General features: G+C 40.6%; 1 protein-coding gene across 1 annotated transcript in view; it reads right to left on the bottom strand.

Annotated features, from left to right (window-relative positions):
• The window catches only part of TOX (thymocyte selection associated high mobility group box), a 249,488-nt gene that overhangs the window by 106,445 nt on the left and 126,691 nt on the right, over positions 1 to 16,352 (bottom strand). The window lies entirely within an intron of this gene.

The raw sequence follows: 16,352 nt of genomic DNA, 5'->3' as shown, positions 1-16,352 counted from the left end.
ACAAACTAAACAGGGTCAGTCCACAGACTATTATGTATACATAGGCTGTCATGGTTCCAAGGAAGGGAAAGGAGAACACCCATGAATAGACAATGGGAAGGCTACAAAAGCTAACAAATACTGTGAGAATCACTCTAAAGGGCCTATTATACTAAACGATTGTCGGCCTTACTTGGCTGATTACTGGTCGTTCAGATCGATAATCGTTTTGGGTATTAGAACACAAGACCACAATCAGCTGACATGCACAATGCCCCTCCTGTTGCTCCCCGCCCCTCGCCACGCACTGTCTGTGCATGTTATAGCACAGGTGGTGAGCGGGGAATAATGGGAAAGCAAGCACTGAGCTGAAAGGTCAGGAATTGCTTCCCTCGGATTACCGTGCCATGTAATATAGCCTTAAGATGTTTTGCTTTATTTTGAGACAAACTGTTTAAAGCCCATACTTGACTTAAAGTGACCCTGTTAGTAATTAACCCCTTCATGTCAGCTATGCAGCTACATACGTTCCTGCTGCATGTACCTCGTGCAGCAGGAACTTATATAAACGTTCCTGACTGTGAAGGGGTTTTAATGTGTGCAAAGCCATTTCAATCCGATTGGCCCTGAACACATTACTGTCCCCAGACACGGACATAGTGACAGGCAGCCGTGGTACCCCCTTTCCCATTTTACAAATAAAAATATTTTTATATATTTTTTTTAAAATAAACATATTGGGAGACATGTATGAAAAGGCGAAACTGCCTTTTTTGGGTGCAGATGGGGCTATTTGGTGTAAAAATATTCATAAAGGGTATTTTTGCAAATATTTTTTTCACACCGGCCCCATCTGGTCCACCTTCGCCAGTGGGGCGGAGAGGGGGCATTACGGGGGTGAGGCAGAGGAGGCGCGGCCTCTGCGTGCTGCGTGCGCTTTCTTTATCATTTTTTCCGTGGAAAAATCACACTAAAACCTACGCCAGCTCCGAGCTGGCGTAGGTTTAAAAATTTTCGCAGGGACAAGCTCCGTGCGATCAGGATTTATGTAGAGGCAATGCGCCTCTACATAAATCCTGTGAGCTGCGGAGCTGCAGAGACATTTGTAAGCCCAGTTTTAAAAAATGCCGGACTTCATAAATGTCCCCCATTATATATCATGGCATGCAGAATTGTACGATCTATTAAAATATAACAATATTGTTCCCGCACGGTGAACAGCCTAAATGCAAAGCAAAAAAAAAAAAAAAGAGGCTGCAGTGTACAATAGTGCTTCTGGCCCAGAATCAGGAGATATCTCTAATTTTAATCCATTGTTTCAGTATCGAGATATAGGCTTTAGAGGTTTTATGCCAATTAGACAATAAAGCCTACAGGGAGATCTCCAGGGCTCCAAAAGTCCACAAATAAACAGACACTCTATTTAGATTGACAGCCTAAATGTTGCTGGGCTTTTACAGCCCAGGAGATTTCCCTATAGGCGTTATCTTCTAATTTGCATAAAACTTCTAAGGCTTATATCACAGTGATGGAGCGACAGATTGAAATAAGAGTTATATCTCTAGATTCAGGGTAGGAGGCCCTATCACGCATTACCTTTACTTTAGTCAACAAAAAGCTGCTGATAGATCCTTTTTAAGGCCTGTTTAATAGGAAAGAATACTCTTGCTCCCTTCTCTTGAGATGTGTTCTTGTTTTGGGTGAAAAACACTGAAAGAGAACTATCCCCACTGATGTTATTACAGTATGAATTAGAGATAAGCAAAACTACAGTAACTTTGGGTTCATTATTGCTGAACATTCGGCATTCACTCCCAGTTGCTGGAGAGGATGGATGCAGCCCTGATTTCTGGCCACCAGGAGTCAAATGCTAAATATTTGGGATTTTGCGATCACAAACCTACTGTAGTTTCGGTCATCTCTAGTATAAATGTAATCTTATATTTAGAAAATATTACAAAACTGTTCACACTTTTGAAAAAAAACGGTGGTACAAGGAGTCAAAGAAGCTTTTCCACACTCCTGAAGAACTGCAATCTTGAATGCCTCCTCTCTCCTTCTTCCCTGCTTGATTGACACCTTGAAGCTGAGTCCCAAGAAGGGTCAAAAATGGCAGTAAGGAGGTGTTATAGCTTGTTGCACTGCAAGAGCTCTAACGGCTATCTAACAGTGTCAGCAGTTTGGAAAGTGAATTGCGGCTGACAGATTCCCTTTAAGAATCTCTTTGGAGCTCTGTAATTCATGACAGATTATTGTAAATAGCAAATGCTTTCCTTTTTTCACAGTGTGTTTTGCTTGCCTCTAATTCTCCTCCGTCTAATGTTATTAAATTAAATAGTTGTGAACATATAATATACAGTACACCGCCGAGCTCATTAAATCCATATTTTACTTTGTAGACATTTAAATATTATGATAATGCGTTTCACAGAGAACACTTGGAGAAGTTTAAATAGGATGAACCTTATCTTTAATTTCTGAATGGAGTACATTCACAATGATGTGTCTTTTGTCTCAGCATGACTTAGACTCGATAGTTTCAGAACATAATGTATTACTGCTGAAACCTGGAGTCCATTACATAAATCATCTCAACTCTCAGCAAGAATTGCCCAACAGTGCCATTGATATGTTTAAGTCAATGATCCTGAAAACAACTTTTTGTCTTACTTCACATGTTCGACAACACTAATAGATCATCTTCATTTAAAAGCACTCAGCAGGCTAATTTATCAAGCCACAGTTATCAAAACCATATTATCTTTTAGGGCACAACTTTCTTTTTATCTCCCTCATCAATTCTCTTCATTGTAACGTGTACAGATGGGCTCCTTTTTACACATTTGGAGCAGAATCTAGAAAGGAAATGTATATATACTCTTCTAACCATATAAGAACTAGAGTAGTCACTCGTTTTCCTTGATTCTTCCTCTGTCTTTAGCACGTCCCCCTCTCCTGACTGCACATGCATCCAATCTCAATACTACTCAGTGTGTTTTCTTACTTTTTAAATTCCTAACATTATAAAAAAACTCCCCAGGTACCATCTAGGATCAGTATAAGGAGAACCTCCCCTGTGTTATCCCTTATAGACTTAAAGGGAACCCGTCACCATGAAAATGCTACCTAAGTTATTGCCACCATGTTATAGAGCAGAAGGAGTTGAACAGATTTATATATCTTTATGGGAGAAGATTCAATATAAGTAATTTATTGATTAAAATCTCGGATGTTTCTATGCTGGAGTCCAGTCCATTGACTGACACCACCCACTATCTGTGCAAAGCTTGCTCACCCTATTACATAAACAGATAGCAAATGGGGAGAATCGGGAGGGGCTGTTTGGACAAACCTTAGATTGTCTGGGCTGCCCATTGAAGTCAGTGGCGGTCTTCTGCCACCACTCGTATTGTGCATGTCGGCTGATCATGTTCTATTACACCAAACGACTCATGATTTGCTGGTAATTGGCCAAGTACGACTGATAATGATTTCAATTAATAGGGATTTTAGTATAAGGCCAATAAGACAGCTAACAATCCCCCTATTCACTACCTTGGCACTCACTATCACCAGCAACACATGATATTTTTTATGTAAAATAACTATAGTAGAAGTGAATCCCGACACAAAGTATAACGTGCCTCAGCTCCTCTCTCAGCTTACAGCAATTAGCAGCCAACTCACAGCAGACTTGATCGGGAGACCGTTGGTCTAGGAGCTCTGCCTTGTACAGTACACAATGTGGCATGTAGAGTAATAGAAGATCAGGCGGCACTCACCATGGAAGCTTGTGGTCTTTATTGTAATGCAATACATACACCAATCAGAACATACATGGGATACACAGTAGATGCGGGGGTGTTCCCACATCTACTGTGTATCCCATGCATGTTCTGATCGGTGTATGTATTTCACCACAATAAAGACCACAAGCTTCATTGGTGAGTGCCGCCTGATTTTCTATTACTCATTTTTTTTATGTAATCTGGCTCTACTTTTTGGCATCATATAGTTGATCAAACACTGCTGTAGTGCCCCCCACCCCCAAATAAAAAAAAACACAAAACAAAAACAGCAGCAAAAACAAACAACCAAAAAATCAAAACAAAAAATCAAAACAAAAAAGCTATGTGTGTGAAGCTAGCCGAAAATGAGATCCAGTCTTAACCAATGTAAACAATAGTAAGCTGTGTGTTCATGTAAAACATCTTTTTAATTTTGACTAATGAAGATGTCAAGCCAAATGCTGCAGTGGTTTAACTTAATTAGATAGTCTATTTTTACAGACTGCCTTTTATTTCCTATTGAAAATGTAGCTTTTCTATGCAAGGCAACAAGAACGATTCTGTCTATAATGAATACCTCAGGGACTGCATATACTAATCATTACAATCTTGCAGTGAAACTGGTTTTAGTAACTAGTTTAGACTTGCAAGACTTTGCTAGATGAATCCAATCAATCAAGAACATACCATCTCAGAGAAGCATCTAACATCCAAACAATTAATTCAAAGACAAATAGATACACAAGAAATCCTCTAAGCCAATGTTATACAAAGCAGTCTCTGTTTAAAATAGTTCTTCATACAAAATTGTTGTTAGTTAATAACAAGGATACGGAGTGTTACTTGTGTAATGTAGAAATTGTGCCGTACTCAATGGTTAATCTAAAAATAAGGACTCTTTTAAATGGACGTCTTTAACCGTACAGTACTGTAACTTTGGTTAAAGCAGACCTGTCCGCAGTTATGGGCTATCAAAACTGCTAACAGGCCCATACAGGAATTGGGAAGGGGAGTCTATATCTAGGTTATGTAATCTGAAAGTCATGGCAATGTTAATGTGTGAGAGACAAGATGCAGCCAAGACTCTTGAAAAAGCAGAGGATGATATATAATTTGGGGAGAGAGGGAGGAACTGGGATGTTGCTGAGACAACACCACATTGGAAATTAGGGGCCTACACAACCTGTAAGGTAATTCAAGCAAATACTTGCTGAGACCATTACAATTTTAACACTATACTAGTAAATTGTTTGACTTGGGATAATAGTTTAATTTAAAGGGAATGTACCATCAGGTACTTTCGCTTAAAGTGTAACATACCAATAGAACGGCGCCAACGCACAGAAGCGGTGATTCTAATTGGGCTGAGTCACAGAAGGGCGGGGGTTTCCTTCCACTGGGAGCGGCCGGCCCGCCTCCAGTGCTTCAGCACTAGCCGTAGCCCGGTGGTATACAAAAGCCAAAAGGTTAAAAAAAAGGGCTGCGGCCCCGGCTACCCCACAACGGCGCTGTCCTGTTGATATGCTACACTTAAAGCTAATGCACCTGATGGTATATTTGCTTTAATTTTCTGATACCTGAATACCCCTTTACCCATTCCTCCATCAAAAGTAAGGTGTTTCGAGTTGTTAGACCTCCTTTTAAGAGTGGCACCAGCCTTAGACTCCATAAAGCACATGGATACGCTTAGGGCTTCAGGAAGCAATACTTTTACTACCCATAATTCTGGTGGTCTCCATTCAGACCTTCTACTGCCTTCTCCATTTTGTTATCAAGTGGCACAGTACCATCTTGACCCCTTTCGTGTTTTAAAATCAATGAAGAATCTTTATTGACAATCCCCCCTTTACCTTGGATATTTTATAAGCTCCTATTTTTTATTTTCTGGACATTACAAATATCTCATCTGTTTTGCCACATGTTTACGCACTTTATTGCAATTTTCTACTCTCAGAGGCTATGCCCTTCTTATACATAACCTAATCCTTGCTCCCTTTTCAGCTGAACATATGCTTACCAAATACTGCTTTAATGATTATATTGGAATATAAGGAAAAAACACATTGCAATTTTAATAACCTCTTCCACCTTACAATGTGGTGTATAGGATATTTCTCCTAGTACATGTGTGCTGTTTCTTGTCCTTTTTGTTGGGTGTTCCATCTGTGTTGGGATTTGAGCTATACTATTCAAACAATGTAAGTATTCACAAAGAAAAAAAAATGATGGACATGAACATGAAAAGAATATTTTTTCGGGCTTGTCTTATCTTGCTGTTAGTAAGGCCTTGAGCAAACAGCTTCTTATGAGTCCATGATGTATGAATTATTAAAGCAAATATGTGTACTTATAATATACCTTTATATGCCACCCACTTAATGCAGGGTCGCAGAAATATTTTCACATTGCTTGCAAAGTACTGTTAATATTTACCTTGTGGCTTCTGTCCATACCGGAAAGTCACAATGCTGCGTTCTACCGCTTCTTCAAACTCTTACAAAAATATTTTCTTGTCATATTTTTTTTTTTTTTTTTTATGTTTTCAAGTAGTGTTATATATTGGTTTGATATCATGGTCAGAACAGATAGCTGTGGGCAGAAACGGCACCAAGTGGTTTACAGCTGCCGCACAGTGCTACAGAAGAGATTTGCAAAAGGAATTTAGTAACCACTAATATAAACCAGTGGTATCAGAATGTGGTGCCAAGCAGACCTTTGGGATAGTCTCAAAAATATCATTAATTTTCACTGTATGTTGAGTTTCATGGCATTATTCCAAAGTTAGCTTTCTGTAAAAATCATTTCAAGAGTTGTGCTGTGTTATTTGCTTGCAGCAACATCACAGAAACAGTAGTGAACCATATGTTGCTAGTTAGCAATTTTCTATGCAAGTCCCAGGGCGAAGAGTCTGGCTGAAAGTTAACCTCTTCGTTCCTTAAAAAACAGCTGAACATTAGAGAAAACATAATTACGTGGGATCGAGAATGAACATGTGTCTAACTGTAAGGTCAGTCTATGGAGGAATACTATGGGGTTGCTCTATCAATAGTGGCATCTGTATTAACATTCTCTATTGAGACAATCCCATATTAAAAAAACATTGACATAATTAGTTCAAGTTGCAATATTACAAAATTCCTAACTTTCCCAAGTAATTTCTGAATTGTCATTATATTGGGATTAAAGACACAAAAATGCAAAATAAAACACACACACAAAAAAAAACGATTTCGGAACAACCTCGATTTTAGGTTGGCATGATGTATATGGGGTGGTCCAAATTTTTCCTTAGGTTAGTTTTGGAGGTAAAAAATGATTGTGCATCTTGGATGTTAAGATGTCTGATACTTTGTTCTAAAGAGAGATAAACCAGTACCAGAGGTGTCTGGCAAAGGATTATGGCCTCTTCTTATTATGCATTCAGCAGAGTGTGCATGTATATAGGAAGGTCAGAAGGAATAGCTGTTGGCACACAGCTATTTAAAGTGTACCTTAAGACAAACACTTGACTTCATCTGACCTTTACTTGGCCTGGACTTTGTTCCTGAAAAGTTTAATAGGCATAAGTCCTTGGGTGACTCAAGGTTAGGTTGTTTCTTTAAATATTGTTCATTCTCACAAATAAAACACTTTAAAATCAATGGAATGACCTGTTGTTAAAGGGGTTATCACACGAAATGGAAAAAAGAATATAAAGCTCTGAAGTAATGCATGCCACTATTCTAACAATAAAATATCTATGAAAAACGTTGCTATCCTTTTCAGTCTTTTTAGCCTTTTTCCTTCCCTTACTACATCCCTGGTCTCTTTACTTTCTGTGAACAGCTACTGGAATGAATGTGAACAGGAAGCAGTTGTATTTCTCAGGATAACATTGCGGTCTGGCCCTTTGGTAGCTCTTTGTAACCCCCCCCCCCCCCCCCCAGTTAACAGAGCTCACTTCTCCTGTCTTCCTCCACTGACCTGTATAGAAAATATTCCCTCACACACAGATCTCTCTTGTAAATAGTGTTTTAGGATCTAACCTCCCCTGTATATTCTTCCCCAATTTCCCCATAAATTTATCCTTCTCATTTGTTATTTGTGTTTCCTACTCTTCCTTTGTGCCCTTGTGTAAGCGTGTATATGAATAGAGAGGAAAACTAATACACATATACATCAATTCTCTCTCTCTCATTGCTGTGTAGTACTAGGTCTCTCTTTTTATATACAGGCTTATCGAAGTGCACACATTTCTACACAGGTATTACAGCTTGGTGATGCAGAAGGTTAACACACCAATCAGCAGAGCAAGGAACAGCAGGGTGCACTTCCACTAACATGAATGTAAATGTTACTGATCTCATGAAAGAAGCATTTTTTAATCAACTGCTATGGATAACAGGTGTACTTACATACACAATGTGGAAACACACACACACACACACTATTTCTTTTGGTTTCTTTAAAGGAGTTATTTAGGCTTAAGACAAACATAGCCACTTTCTTTCAGCAACAGTACCACTCTTGTGGTTTTAGGTGTGGTTTTGTAGCTTAGTCCCATTGACGTGAATGGAGATACCACATACAACCTGAGGACAGGGGTGGTGCTGTTTTGTAAGAAATTATCTATCTTTTTCTAATCCTAGATAACCCCTTAACCCCTTAGCGACCCATGACGTATCTGATACGTCATGGCGCCGCGGGGGGTGTTCAGAGCGGGGTCCCGCCGGGACCCCGCTCTGAATGGCGCTGATCCCGGCTGACACGTGCAGCCGGGCAGTGCCTCTGTTAGCCGGCGCGGGTCCCGTTGCCGCGCCGGCTAATTAAGCACTTCAATGCAGCTGTCAAACCTGACAGCTGCATTGAAGTGCTTTATGCACACTATCCCTGGTGTCTAGTGGGTCCGATCTCCCCCCCGCGATGCGATCGCGGGGGGGAGATCCGTTCTTCTGCCCGTGCCGGGCCTCAGCGTCGGAATGACGCTGATCCCGGCTCGGCAATAGATTGCTATGGCCTGCAGCAGGCCATAGCAATCTATGACCGATCTGATGGATCTTTGCTGTGTATATACACAGCATTGATCTCTATGAGAGATCAGTGCTATGTATATACAAGCCCCCCAGGGGGGCTTCTAGTCCATGTAAAAAAAAAAGTAAAAAAGTGTTTTTATTAATAAAAAAATCCCCTCCCCTAATAAAAGTCCAAATCACCCCCCTTTTCCCATTTTATAAATATAAATTAATAAATAAATAAATAAACATATTTAGTATCGCCGCGCGCGTAATCGCCCGAACTATTAATTAATCACATTCCTGATCTCGCACGGTAAACGGCGTCAGCGCAAAAAAATTCCAAAGTGCAAAATTGTGCATTTTTGGTCCATCAAATCCAGAAAAAATGTAATAAAAAACGATCAAAAAGTCGTATATGTGCAATCAAGGTACCGATAGAAAGAACACATCATGGCGCAAAAACTGACACCTCACACAGCCCCATAGACCAAAGGATAAAAGCGCTATAAGCCTGGGAATGGAGCGATTTAAGGAACGTATATTTGTTAACAATGGTTTGAATTTTTTACAGGCCATCCGATACAATATAAGTTATACATGTTATATATCATAGTAATCGTAACGACTTGAGGAACATGCATAACAAGTCAGTTTTACCATAGGACGGACGGCGTAAATGCAAAACTCCCCGAAATCAAAACAAATTCGTTTTTTTTTTCAATTTGACAGCGCAAATGATTTTTTTCCGGTTTCGCAGCATATGTTATGGAAAAATAATGCCGGTCATTGCAAAGTACAATTGGTTTCGCAAAAAATAAGTGCTCATATACGTCTCTAGGTGAAAAAAATGCAAGCGCTATGGACTTTTAAACTTAAAATGGAATAAGCAAAAGCGCAAAAACGAAAATAGGCTTTGACCTTAAGGGGTTAAACATAAAGGAATGGGGGTCTTTGAAAGACATAAGTTAAACAAAAGATTAGTCTGTGTGGCAATAAAACATGCTATTCTTGTAATGTTTTACTTATCCATATACACCCTGTTATTTAATAATATGTAATCATTATTATTCATGTACTTTGAATATTTTCTACTATACGATTTGCAATGTCCTTTAAACCCGTAAAACATTCCTTAAATAATAGCACATTGTAACATATCGCAGTACAATACTGCAGGCGATGCAATGTATCTACATGTTTATGCAGAAGTAGTACGAATACAATGTATGCTCATCTACACTTCATGATTTAATTATAGACTCAGTATAAAACTTTAAATATATTGGTATTTGTGATGGGAACATTGCGATCGCAGACGGAGAATGCTGCTTTAAATACAACAAATTTTACATCAAAGATTTTTTATACAGGCTTAATTTCCTTTGTATAGACATCTTTGCACTGATTCCCCTTTAGGCCAGACTACATGAAAGCCACTAATTAAAAAGAACAGCATTTGCTCCTCTATGTACTTACACAACGACAATTAGGTTGTGAGACTAGAAAGAACTGATAGTACAAAGTAATAATTAGGTTTAACAGCTTTGCAAATGCGTCTATATAAATATTATAGTGAGACAATGTTCTATGGTGGAGCACGGCTGATATGGTTCTCTTCATGTTATTAACGCTCTTTTCCTTTCCCTTTGTTTTCCACCTTCTTTAGTCATGGTATCGAGCATATAGCTCATGAAATCAGTGGTATTGGATTGTGCACCTTTTCTTTTAGGAATCTATGTTTCTGTAGTTAAAGGAGACGTCAGGTGAAATTTTTAATTAAAATATTGTATTGCCCCCCCCAAACGTTATACAGAGAGCATGCGATATCTTTATAAAATTCTTTATTCAATTGGCACCGCAGCTATTTTGGCCCTTGAGGTGACAGTGGCTTTTTTTGTTTCTAGATCACATTCCGAAACTAGAGATGATCGAACATCAGGAATTGTCAGGTTTGATTGAACTTGAACCTTCATCATTTGATTCCCGATGCCTTCCCGTTCCGTGGGGGGGAAGGTGGAGACAGCCCGAGTACCATCTGGAAAACAGGCATACAGCCTAGGTGATAGGCTGCATCAATGTTTTCCAGGCGGTACTCAGGCTGTCTCCACCTTCCCCACGGGAAGGCATCGGGAATCAAATGACGAAGGTTCGAGAAGGTTTGAGTTCGATCGAACCTGACAATTTCCGATGTTCGATCATCTCTATCCAAAACCCATAGCTTTTAACTGTTAAGCCATAGCCATATGAGGCTTGGCTTTTGCAGGACAAATTCTGTATTTCAGTGTATTACGCCTTCATTAGCCCCCCCACCCACCCCCCGCCATGGAAACCCAATAACACCAAGACAGCAAGGTTCGGAGACCTATGGATGACTTAGGACTGCATTACATGGCCAGATCACCTGCTAGATCAGCACTCATTTACTAAGCCTATAACACGGCTCGACTATCATGCAGCAAGGGCTGCACGGACATCGTTAGCAATATCTGTACAGCCTTTGCCTTTTTAGTGTAAAATAATTATGTTTATACATACCTGTCTACGCTTCACGGTGCTTCTGGGCAAATACCAGGGAGCGGCAAAAGCACAAGGGAACGTGGTCAGGTATGTGTAAACGTTATTTTCTTTACACATTCATCAGCCGTTGGCCACACATCGCTGTTGCACATAGAGACACACACGCGGGCGATGATTTTTGGGCAGGACAAAAAGACATGATCTACTGGTGATCGTTACATTGGCTGATCATTGTGTTTATTACACAGCATGATAATCAGCTGAATCAGCTTGATTTGGTAGATTATCCCTCTGTGTAATAGGGCCCTTAAGTCACTGTTGACCATGACATCTAAAGAGTAAGATGGCGGATGTTCTAGTTATCTCACAGCTGACATTGCCATGGTGTGGGTTCGGCTCCTGCACCTGCACCATTCTGGTACATTTATAGCAGTTAGTAAATGAGTATGGCTTTGACACAAAAAATGTATATTGAATAGTGCCAGAGGTAAAAGTCGAAATAACTGTTTCTGTACATACCTATTTGTGTATGGAATCATAAAAATAACTTAAGTGAAAAGGAGGTTGAATGATGGCAGGGGTGGGCATGTGCACTGCATTCAAAGTATAGGGGTTGATGAAAATGGACTAGTGCTGAACTCAACTTTCTCTGTCAGTCCCATAAACACCGAATGAAGCAACAATGCACAGGGTCATAACTAGAGATGAGCGAACCTCGAGCATGCTCGAGTCCATCCGAACCCGAACAATCGGCATTTGATTAGCGGTGGCTGCTGGATAAAGCCCTAAGGCTATGTGGAAAACATGGATATAGTCATTGGCTGTATCCATGTTTTCCAGACAACTTTAGAGCTTTATCGAAGTTCAGCAGCCCCTGCTAATCAAATGCAGAAAGTTCGGGTTCGGATGGACTCGAACCCGAACCCGGTTGGCTCGTCTCTAGTCATAACTAAAGGCTTATGGGCCGTGGTGTGAAAGTTGTACCTAAACACCAATAATGCCCCTCCCCATAAATTCCTTCTAAGCTGCAGAGCACAGTAATCCTGCTGACAGGTGCCCTCTGTAGTCCAGTGTATTTGTTTATTGCTGCTGCCCCTGTCGCTCTGATGCTGATTGACAACTTTCTGCTCATATTGCACGACTTATGTCATTTGTGGGGCCAAAAAACCCTTGAAGGGAATCCCCCTAAAATAAAATCTCATCAAGCAGAGGCTCTGTTTTTGCGATATGGACTAATACCACCTTGAGTAGAATGTTAATTACAAGCAGATATTTTAGTGGATGAATTAAGAAGAAAATGGAAAATGTGACTTTTAAGAGCTTTCAGAATTCTTTCTACAGCTCTATGAAGGTAACACTTAATAATGACAAGCAGACCAGAGTTTGTGTTCCCACTTTTCTAACAAATTCAATTAGCTGCTGCACTTCAAAACTCTTAAAGCAAGAATGAGGAAGATGCTAGGAGGCTTTAATCTAACACTCACTCCAAAATTATTAGCACTAGGTTGAATATTCTTGACTGTGGAAAAATATTTTGCTTATAATTTAAGAAATGGCTGTTTTTAACTACTAAAAAATAGACTATAAATAAAAAAGAACCAGTTAGGGACGAGAGAATCTTCAGCACGCTTGGGTTGGCCTGAAACAGAGTATGCACCACTTGATTACCAGTGGCTGAATAATTTGGATGCATATAACCATAGGATGTACCCATGTTGTCCAGGACTCCCTAGAGTTGCATCCAACTTCTTCAGCCACCGCTAATCAAATTCTGCATACTTGGGTTCGGACAAGGTGTGCTGATCTCTAGAGCCAATATAATCTTTTAGTCTAGTAACTTTTTTCCACGTACAGTATGCCACAGTCAATGGGCATAAAATAAAGTAGGGCACCGTCAACCTCTTTATGCTTGAAAGTCCGTGCCTTCACTTAGTTTTTCTCTGCCATGTGGGACCCCCCCCCATGTTTATACATCTGAAGGGTTCACTAGGAGCCAGCATCATTCAGTTCCTTCTGCCTACAAGGCTAAATTGTTATTTGCATATACAGTACTCCACCAAAACAGTTCGATAAACCCCCTTTCTCAGCCAATGTAGTAGGGACAGAGAGTCATGAAAAGAGGAGCATGCATGAGACTCCATAACTGAGGGGAGAGAATGTCTCACGGTGGCTTCCAGTTTAGTATTTGCAATATTTTCTTCATTATTAAATTATTGAATGTTAATCCTGTGATTGAAAGCAATCCTCCTTTACTTACAGTCAAGAGCTGCTCTGAGGACTACAAGAACCCACAGAACAGATCAGTAGCCCTTTTGCAAAGCTTGATTTTCAGAAAGCCTCTGATCTCTCCAACTTTCTTTCACTAACTGAGAGATCAGACTTGTATCCGGTGCCTTTGACCCCCCCCCAGCCCCCCCCCCCCCAATGTCAGAAACCATGACGGGCAGCTCTGGTAACAGGGCCGCCAATTACAGTGCTGACAAGCAAGGGCCAGCATCATTGAGCAGATGCTAGTCACCTGCTCAAAAAGGAGGGGGACATCCCTGGATCCGACCTCAGAGATTAATTTAGGGATTAACAGCATTGGTGGATCTGTAAAGATGCTGGCCATCAAACACTAGGCAGGGGCCCTGGGGGAGGGAACTTGTGCTGACTTTCTCTGAATCCCAGAACTCAGCAGTGCCGGTTCCTGGGTTTTACTAGTGTTTTCACTGGTATGGTTGGATTCTTACTGATCAACCAATGCTGGCGATCACGCGTGACTCTAAACTGTCAGCTTGTCATGATCGCGCCTGAAAAGGCATCAGTGCCACCCTCTGCTGCGAAGATTCGACCTCGGTGCCAAAGACTGCGCTTTTGGCCATGATCTGTTCCTGGTTTTACTGTGTTCTCTGCTTATGTCATCTGTGTTCCGGTCCATGCTTTCTTAGTTCTCCCTGCACTTTCCTTGTTGTGGTCTGTTTACTGATTGTGTCTGCTGTGTTGTGATTGACAGGTCTCCTCACCTCTGGCTTTCGGTGTTTCTCTTGTGTGTTTCTCCTGCTCAGCCTATCTGCTTGGAGTCCGGGACTTCTGCTCCCTTATAAGCTTCTCCCTCCCTTCACTCTGTGCTCTTTATAGCGTTGTTCAGCTTGTCTGTCGGCTAGATCCTGCCTTTCCTCTGATTGTCTGTATTCCTAGTTCCTGATCCTTTTGCTTGTTTAATACCTTCTTTGTCTTTTGGTTCAGTGTTCTCCTTTAATCCTCAGTGTGCCTTGCTTGTCCTCAGTGTTCCTTGTGCAGTCCCCAGTTCATCTTGCTACGTTCTCTGGCTTTGGCTTCACCATTACCTTGTTATATTTCTGGCCTTGGCTCCACTGTTACCTTGTTGTATCTCTGGCTTTGGCTCCATTGTTACCTTGTTTCATCCCTGGCTTTCATCCTCCGTTCGTTTGGTCCTCCATTCCTTGCTGCTTTCTTAGGCCTGTCCTTCTGTGTGTGTTTGTGACTTTGCCTTGTCTGTGGTCATTGTACCTTGTTCGTCTGTACTGTGTCTTGTCTGTATTTGCACTAACTGCATCGCAGGGAACGCCGCCCAGTTGCGGACGGTTGTTTAGGGCCTGCTCTGCAAGTAGGTAGGGACAGCATGGGGGGTCTTAGCCATAGGGCCCACTTGTCCTGTGTCTTTGTGTTCCCAGGGGCCCTGACACAGCTATTAGCTGACAGTTCAGCCATGGCTTCCGGTCGTCGCCAGCCTTGGTAGCTGGTCAGTTGTTGTATGTCCTGGTATGGAAACAAACCTCACCTCATACAAAAAGTCCTGGGGTCCCTAAGGGTTAAATTAATGACTGTACATCAAGAGAGAGGACACAATAGTGAAGCCATGTTGGAATCAAATGCAAGCCAACAGATGGGATTTACTTATAACAGGATCGGTTGGGTTAAGTCCTTTTGATGGCAAGGTTATGTTGTAGTTTTTTCAGTCAACAAACAGTCATCAATAGACCAATTCATGAATAGACAAATGTAGATATAAACTGCTGTAGCCAATTATCAATGATCAGTCCACTGCTACAGATGGTCCTGCTTTATGGTTAATTATTTGCTATTTCTGTCCGGTTTTATGTACAGTAACAGATAAAAATAAGAACCTGACTCATATTCAATGGAAACACCTTATTCTCCGCATCCAGTAGTGTTATATAAAACATTCACTAAACCCTACCTTCTTGCTTTAGGTGACGTGCAATCTTTTCTAATAATTATAAAATAGTTCTAGCACAAACTTCCTCCGATAAATAGCAAAACTTCATTTCCTTTATGTGTTAACCCATCCTAATGGAAATCCAGTGGCCACATTTCTCAAGTTTGCTGTGTGTGAGCCAGGTTTCTAGAAAAGCCATATGTATGCAAATATATTCTATTATTACTCAAACTGCATAATTGTATGCAAATGTAATACACACATATGTTGCAAATAAACTGGAAATGCTAAAATAGTCATGGGCAATGTGGAACAAGATTTCCACTATGCATATACAAGTGGCAATAAATATTCCATCGGATAGGCAGCCAGTTGCATAAAAACGTGCTATTAAAATATTTTCCTTTTTTCCACTTTTAGACATTTTAGAGCTAAAATATAATCTGTACTTTTGAAGCTGTAAATGACCAGCATGTATTTAGACGATTATTTAATTGTTATATACATTTCATTATACAATGAAACCTCTTCGAAAGACCTTTAAAAAAATAATGTCAGATTTCTGTTGCATCATATACTCTGTACACTAGCCTCCTTTAAAACGACCATTCATTAAGATCATTTTCATGCAATTTCCGGTGGCCAGGCATGGCAGTGGTAGCCATGGTCTTAAAGGATCTTTTGGGCAAACGCCTCTGTAGACTTAGGTCTCACACATTCAGTAGTTCAGGACCGTATATTATGTCTGCAGTCACCGGCTGCAATCCGCAAACAAATTGCCTATAGTGCATCTGTAATCCGGATTTTTTGCACATCTGCGAAAAATGGGAAGGTAACAGTGCAAATTAAGGTGCATCAGGTCAGCTGTCACTAGTGGTGGCATAATCCGCA

The sequence above is a fragment of the Dendropsophus ebraccatus genome, chromosome 2 (genome assembly GCF_027789765.1).
Source record: "Dendropsophus ebraccatus isolate aDenEbr1 chromosome 2, aDenEbr1.pat, whole genome shotgun sequence".
In the NCBI taxonomy this organism is placed as follows: Eukaryota; Metazoa; Chordata; class Amphibia; order Anura; family Hylidae; genus Dendropsophus; species Dendropsophus ebraccatus.
Note: the sequence above shows the minus strand (reverse complement) of the source record. Positions and strands in the feature narration are given on the sequence as shown.